This window comes from Macrotis lagotis, chromosome 1 (assembly GCF_037893015.1).
Source record: "Macrotis lagotis isolate mMagLag1 chromosome 1, bilby.v1.9.chrom.fasta, whole genome shotgun sequence".
Taxonomy (NCBI): Eukaryota; Metazoa; Chordata; class Mammalia; order Peramelemorphia; family Peramelidae; genus Macrotis; species Macrotis lagotis.
In genome coordinates, this window is record NC_133658.1 from 726993640 (window position 1) to 727002150 (window position 8511).

The 8511-nt window shown below is 37.7% G+C and overlaps 1 long non-coding RNA gene across 1 annotated transcript; it reads left to right on the forward strand.

Moving 5' to 3' along the window:
- The first annotated feature begins 7772 nt into the window (after positions 1-7772).
- Positions 7773-8511, forward strand: LOC141523716 (uncharacterized). Its single transcript, XR_012478568.1, has 3 exons — positions 7773-7894; positions 8025-8072; positions 8187-8511. It is a non-coding gene; the product is annotated as an uncharacterized LOC141523716 (long non-coding RNA).

An 8511-nucleotide genomic window follows, 5' to 3' on the forward strand; every position in this document is an offset into this window, starting at 1 on the left:
AGTATAACATCCAAGTGTCAAGGAGTCATATACATTCTGATGATTTGTGTCTACTTTTAGCACTCTATCACCACCAAAGGCCTCACTTCCCAGGTATACTAGAGATTCATAATTGTGTTTTTCAGCTATATACCTAACAGAGATCTTTCATCATCACCATCCCCAGAATTAGAATCACTCCCTTAAACATATACTTTACAACTCACTGGCTACATGCACACACGTGTGCGCATGCACACACACACACACACACACACACACACACACAAAATCTCTGAGGGAATCTGTTTTAATCTACTTAACCCTGAATTCTATAAAACAAAGTTCATCTTAGAATCTCTGCAACCCACTGAGAATCTGCATCTAGTCTTACTGGAACACATTTCTACTCAACCATTTTTTCTTCTTTTTAAAAAAATCCTTTACAGTCATCTAAGAATTGTGAGCTTGTACTCATTTGACACATTGATGATGCAAGTCTTTAGGTGTTCATAAAATTTCTCTTTGATCTCATCAGGGTTCATCATAATGGGAGCATAGGGAATGATGATGTTGGCTTGTGTTTTCCTGAAAGTGACAGTTAACTCATGAGACTTATAAATTCATTTCTTTGGTCGACATATAAGCTTATTGACTAGCTTAGTTTTAAAGGAAAAAGCTATACCAGCTTTACAATGTTCCCCATCACTGAGGCTACTACAGAAAACAAATAAACATATATACAACTTCTACTTTGGGAAATCCAGCCTTTTTCACTCAGGCTTGCTATTTGAATGCAATACCTGCCAAGTTCTGTTCCAATAAGAGATGCTGATCTTTCAGGTCTACTGTCTAGAAGCTTGTACTCACTCCATATACCAGTAGTGAGTAGAAAGAATCACGTTCACAAAATATTTTGTACATTTTTGTGTGTGTTTTGATTCTAGGGTGTGATTTCTGTCTGCTGCAGTAAGTGGGCCAGGGATGGATGAAGTTGATAATTTTTAGGACACCTTTTCTAGTCCCTTTCTCATACTAGAAGATGGGCAATGAAGTCCTTTACAAAGTCTGCTCAGACAACCAGGAGCTTTCGTATTCCACTGCTGCTTCAGTCCAGTTTTCATATTCCACTGCTTCAGTGGCCTGGGCCACCTAGATGCAGGGTTATGACACAGCTATCAATATTTTTACACCTGCTGTTTCATCACTGAACATGGGATGTCGAGGCAAGCAAAAAATGGTAAAATGGTGTGGGTGATATCTTTTGAACTGTGTATAAATTGGCTTTGAGTGAGGCAGAGTTGTACCAAGTCACTGGTGTAACTCTCTTCCAGAGTCATCAGAGTCCAATGGCAAGGCAAAAGTCAAGACAAACTGGTCATGACTCAAGATACAGTGGATGACCTTGGCATCTTCAATGTCTAACCAAGCTAACATCTGCTTCAACCTCATCTGTAAAATAAGGTGGAGAAGGAAATGATACACCATTCCAGTATCTTTGCCAAGAAAACCCCAAATGGGATCACGAAGAGTTGAACACAATGCAAAATAACTGAACATCACCTCCCAGGGTTATTGTGAGGATCAAAAGTCTTAATATTTATAAATCAATTAGTACAGTTTCTGGCACATCCTGGGCACTTAAGAAATCCTTCTTCCATTCTCCCTCTTTCCCTTCAACAGGGCAGGACAGACTTTTAGTCCTGAAAGAAACAAGTGAGGATGCAAGCATTAATACTCCCATTACACACACCACCTTCAGTAAGCACACTCCACACTTTGGACCTCCCAGAGATGAGGAGGAACCCAGGAGCAAGGATAATAAGACTAATAAGACTCACTTTCAGTCAAATTCAATTCAATATACTCTATTGCAAAAGATACTGAGTAGGTATTGGGGAACTAAAAATAAAATGAAAAAAAAAAGTTGCTGTTCTAAAGGATCTGATGTTGTCCTGGGAATATAACATGTAAACAAGCAAGTATAGTCATGATAACTTGAAGAGGAGGAAGAGGGAACAAGCCATAACAACCAAGGGAAGGGAAAGGCTTTCTGTAGGAATTAGGACATGAGTCAGGCCTTGAAACAAGATGGGGATTCCCGGAGGAGGGAATGCATTCCAGATATGAAGGGTAGGCTATCTCCAAAGTCCCTGAGGCTGGAGACAGAGGCTGGGAAGAGTGAATAAGGTAAATGGGCTTGACTTCAGAGTCTGTGAAGGGAAGGGTTGGGTTATTCATTTGGAAAAGGAGGTTGGAATCAGATTGTAAAGGACTTTAAATGCCTAGCTAAGGAATTTCCATTTTATATTAGAAGAAACAGAGAACTGTTAAAGTTTCTTGAGTGATAGAATCCGGCTTAAGTTTTAAGAAAATTTATAAAACAAGGATATGGGATGGAGTGACAGGAATCTAGAATTACACTTGGGAAATTATTAAAATAATCCTGGAGAGGTGATAATGGTCTAAACTTGGCCTAGTGGTGGCGGCTATGTGAATGGAGTGGAGATAAATTGAAAAAAATGCTATAAAATAGAGACTTATCCTGAAGCAGCACATCTGGGTGACTAAGATGATATGATCATATATTTAGAGGTGGAAAGTACTTTCAAATCAATCCAATACAACCCCTAAATAAATATAAAATTGTAAAATGTAAAAATATAAAAATATATAATTTGTGTAAACTGAGGCCTGGTGACTTGTACATAGTCTTGAGGGAAGTGGAAGAGTGTTTGAACCTAAGACTTCTTACTCCAAAAGCATACTACTATGCTTTTCTTCTCAATATTGGAGCCCTCAACAGAAATAGAGACGTTTGAACAATGGATGAGTTTGAGAAGGAATATAATGAGTTTTCTTTGGGGCATGATGAATTTGAGATGCCTACTGACATCCACAGATAAATTTTTAATATATAGCTGGGAATGTAGGCCTGAAGCTCAACAAAATGACTAGGGTATTCTGAGATTCATATGTGAATAGTATATTTGTAATTAATCTTTTCACTGTCTTTTTTTCCTATCAACAATCCTGCTTTTTTGGCCAAGGTCAGGAAAGAAACAAACTCTATATTTCATATTGGAGTAAGTTTTTAAAGAGAAATATTTGGTCCATAAATAAACATTCCTTTGGATGACTGAATATTATATCTTACAATATATGCATTATATTATTGAAAACTATATATAGATGCTTAATAAAATGCAAATTCATTCAACAGTTTCTGAATGTATAATACTTTTAGTCATCATGTATTTAAAAATAATATTTTATTTTTCCTCCAGCTATATTAAAACAATTCTTAACATTTTTTAAAATTTTGAATTCCAGTTCTATGCTTACCTCCCTCCTCTCTCCACTCCTTGAGATGGCAAGCAATCTGATATAGGCTATATATGTGCATCATGTATTTTCTCAATAATAACAACTAACCAATATAGCACTTATGGTTTGTAAAGCAGACTTTCTAGGCTTTCTATCTTGGAGACGGACCTAGAACAGCAATACTTCTTTCCCATTTTTAACACATCTCTGATTCTTCAGACTTCTTCATCATGCCTCAGCTACCTTCTCATGCTGGAATACATAAGGCCTCCTCACCTTGGGATATCCCACCCTGGACCTTTTTCCATTGGTGAGTTCTTTTCAGGAATTCTACTTTGGAGATAGGCCTAGGTCTACATTTTGTTCCCCTCTCAACTGTGCTTCTGATTTTCTAAGTCATCATAATTCTATTCCTGTAACTTCTTTCCTCATCTTCTTTTCAACTCCTTTTCTTGTATTATCTTCCATCAGTAGAATGTAAGGTCCCTGAGGGAAGGACTGTCTTCTATTTTTTTTTAACTTGTCCAATACTTAGTATGGACAAGAGCCTTGCATGTGTTGTTCAGCAAATCCTATTGTTCAACTCTTTGCAGCCCTGTGTCCCATAGCACAACAATGCTGCCCCATGATTTTCTTGGCAAAGACACTGAAGTGGGTCACCATTTATATCTTCAGTGCACTGAGGCAAATAGAGGTTAAGTGACTTGCCCAGGTTCACATAGCTAGTAAATATCAGACACTGGATTAGAATTCAGGTCTTTCTGACTTAAAGCCCAGTATTCTATCCATTGGTACATAGTAAATATTTAATATATGCCTTTGCTTTGCCTTTGCCTTGCATATATTCTCATTTGGTCCTCACTACAACCCTATAATATAAGGGCTATTATATTTCCATATGACAGATAAAGAAACAGAGGCTTTGAGGAGATGGTGTACAGGTTCACAGTTAATATCTAACGTAGGGTTTGAACCTAGAGATCTGCAAATTTTTTTGTCTATCTAAAAGGAAATCTTATATTTGAAAAGGTTGGCTAATTACTTCCCAGCATGGGTCCTGTTTTTTCTATTTGCAGTCCTATAGCTTAGTTATATTTTCAGTTATGTAGATAAAAAATAGATTATAGAATGAAAAAACTTGGCTGAGACCTTGCCTCTAGTTTATTGAATTAAACTGAATTGCATTCTGATATCCATTTTCAATTATCTCAAGAGATTAGAAAAATTATTTATCTTGATGTCCTTTATCAACATTTTTAGTTCTTTGGATTGTGAAGTCTATTGAATATTTGACTGCAGGCTAAGCATTTCCTAAGAAAAAGCAGAGCAATGTCATTTTTCTATGGTTCTGGTCAGAAGGGGTTTAAGTTGCAGTTAAGCACAAAGTATTGATTTTATTTCATTCTGACATTTCTAATGGTTCAGGCTCATCTCTTTGCTTTTTTTGGTTACTGTTCATGTATTCTGTTGTTCTCAGCAGTGTTACAGTATTCATAGGAGAGTTTTAAAACTGGGGGGAAATTTCACACCCACATACTAGAATTGCACACAAAACCACGAAAGCATCTTTGTCTTCTCAGCCATCTGGAATTCCCCCATGAGCTCAGGATGAACTGCCAGATCAAGGTCTGGGTCCTGGATGATTTCCAGATTCTCTGAGCAGATTGTGTTTTCTCTTTCTGGGAGGCAATGTCATGGGGTTGACTTCCCCCTCTATTATCTCTGGCTTCTGCACAGCCTCATTGACTCCTAGCCATTAAGGAGAGAGATGTCAGATATTTTAAAAGGGAAAAAACCCTGTTTTTACAACCATTTATATGAAAGGAGTTCTATAGAGAAGAGAGCTGCATGCTGCTATGTTTATGTGGAATCTTGGATTCCAGGATTTATGTCTAGGCAGGATGATAACACCTTTTTCTTTTGCTTTCTTATTCTTTAATTTCCAGTGATTGGTAGAGAGAATAGACAGGGGATTTGCATAGACTTGAAAGGGTTCACTGAGTAATCTGTTGAGTATTGGAAGAACACAGAATCAGATACAGATTTTAAATGTTACAGTACATACCTAGGAATCCAAACATATATATATATGCTGCAGATATATATATATATATATATATATATATATATATATATGTATATATGTAGATAGATAGATAGATAGATAGATATATATGTGCATCATGTATTTTCTCAATAATAACAACTAACCAATATAGCACTTATGGTTTGTAAAGCAGACTTTCTAGGCTTTCTATCTTAGAGACGGACCTAGATAGATAGATGGATAGATAGATAGATAGATAGATAGATAGCATGTCTTAAAGGTCTAAGTGCAGTTTTAAGCTTTAATAGCTAATTACCCCCCTGAGAATACAACTGGTGGAGACTCTTTTAATAGCTTAAAACTATATTAAAATTTTTGGGACACTCTCTATTGTATGTATACTTATGTTTGTCTATCGTAATGGGTTTGGAACATACCCAGATCAAATGCCAGGGACCTGTTTTTTAAATTTTTTTTTAGATTTTTCAAGGCAATGGGTTTAAGTGGCTTGCCCAAGGCCACACAGCTAGGTAATTATTAAGTGTCTGAGGCTGGATTTGAGCCCAGGTACTCCTGACTCCAAGGCTGGTGCTCTATTCACTGCGCCACATAGCCACTCCAAGGGACCTGCTTGGAGGACTGATGAAGGTTGGATATTCTATACTGATGTATCATATATTGGGGAATGTCCCTTTTTATATTGCCCGTGTGTCTGGAACTGGTTTCATTCTTTAAAACTATCTGATCTGAACAGTCTCTCTTTTTCCCTTTCCTGTGGTATCCAGGGTTGAAGGACTCATTTGCTTCCATAAAGTGACATTGTAGAGTCCTAGAGAAGACCTGAAGACCACTTCTCCTTTCTCCTCCTTTTAGATCATGTTGTGGTCCTGAGAAATGTGTTTGAGATTTTGATTTGTTTTGATTGTCCTTTCAGTATTAGGTGCAACAAGTGAAACTCTTTACCCAAGAATTAAACCATGGGGTGCTTAGAGCCAGAGATTCCAGGACAGATGTTGCAGTCAGTCAAGGAAGGAAGTCCTGAGAAGTCAGGGTCTGGGAATATAGTGGGCAAGGGTGGGAGAAACCTTGGACTTGGTTCTTGGTGGAACTAATGCTTTGTGGGAATTGAAATTGTTGTGAATTTACTCTTCCTCCCCTTCCCAGACATCAAGGTGGTGAAGGGAGAATCATGTATCTGAGGTGTTGGGGAAAAAATTTTGTTTTTTTTAATCTTGGATGTAAAGATTCCTTTGTAAAAGATAACTTTGTAAAAGATAACTAAATGAGGAACTAATCACTGTTCCTTAAAACAGGATTGAACACTATCGGTGCAAGAGGCAAGAGACTACCTTCTTTCCCCCTTACCCTCTTTAGGCACCAGAAAATTCTGGAGTAGAAGGTCTCCTGGGTCAGGGACTCCTCTCCCTGCACCAAAGGTTTACAAAGTGCCTTAAAAATATTTTCTCATTTCATCCTCATGATAAATCCCTGGAAGTAGGAAGGAAATAAACAGTTATCAAACTTCTATATATCAGGCACCTGCTAAAGGCAATTTGAAATGGACAAATAAAGCAGACCTGAAAAAAAAACCCAAACTCATTTCTTAGGGCCACATGACCAAAGAGGAGGGAGGATGACCCTCAGGCTTCTCCAAGAAACCCAAACCCGCTTTTTGGGGCCACATGGTAAAAAAGGGGAGAGCAAGTGGTCCTTGGAAATTTCTCTTATGTAATTCTGTTTGTTCTTATCTTAGTGAAGATATTCCTCACTCCTGGACATCAGAGGAAAGAGAGAGACATATTAACTCATTCAGGTAGTTTTATAGACTTCAACCAGTTTAGGATGTGCAGTCAATGGAAAGAGGTAGACTGTTTTCAAACACATGGTAGGTAGGCCTATAGAATGTCCTTACCTGCACCCATCCAGGGCCATTTCCAGTTGTCTTGATTCATATTTGACCATTGGACCCATATGTCTCTAGAGAAGAAAGTGAAGTTGGTGACTCAGCACAACACTCCCTCAATCAAATTCAATCTTGGACTTGGTTCTTGGTGGAACTAATGCTTTGTGGGAATTGAAATTGTTGTGAATTTACTCTTCCTCCCCTTCCCAGACACCAAGGTGGTGAAGGGAGAATCATGTATCTGAGGTGTTGGGGAAAAAATTTTGTTTTTTTTAATCTTGGATGTAAAGATTCCTTTGTAAAAGATAACTTTATAAAAGATAACTAAATGAGGAACTAATCACTGTTAGCTCCCTGCTATTATGGTGGTCTTCAAGAACGAAGGACAATGTCACCATAATCATCATTGTTGTCGTCGTCTCATCATCATCATCATCATCATCATCAGCCCTACTGTCCCAGAAGCAGATTTGTGACATGTCCCATTTGAGTATCTCTATCTTAGGTGGGCATAGGTCAAAGTCATCATACTATGATTTTATGTTCATTTTTTTAGGTCTAGATTGGTGATTTTAGGTAGCTTTCCCAATGCAGATCAACTTTTTGACCTGGGGTACTAGGCTGTCCAAAGTCACAAAGTATGTGGTAGAACTTGAACTTGGGTTCAGATCTTCCATATTGTTCTGAAGAGGACCATGGCATCAAGAAGGTGATGCCATGACAGAAAAGGAATTGGATTTAAATACTCTGCCTCTTTCTCTCTTCCAGAGTCATCTGGGTCCAGTGACCAGACATGTATCACCTCTTCCATAATCTGTAAATATGTTAATTTAGTAGAGTTTTATAAAAGAAAGACATTTTATTACTTTAACTAGTTAGTCACATATTTTAGAAATGAGCTTGTCTCTAATGCATTTTATCTTCAAATAGTAATTATCTATGATGTGTCCTTATCCTGGACTAGTGACATTTGGCCTGTTCAGTTGCCAAGAAAAGCTGCTGCCATAGCAAGAAGACAGATACTCCCTCTGCAGAGAGCTTTCCCTCAAAGCAGGAAGAAGGGAAAAGTGAAAAGACAATGAGCTAAATGAGTATACATAGGGAGTCCAGGAAGCCCATTGGTCTCTAGTGGTGGAAAAGATGACTAAGAGCAGGGAAGCTAAGTGGTCTGTTGCTGACTATTAAAAAATGATGAATATAAGAAATAGTGATAAAATAGTATTTAGGAATTTGTGTATCTACCTGATTGACAATG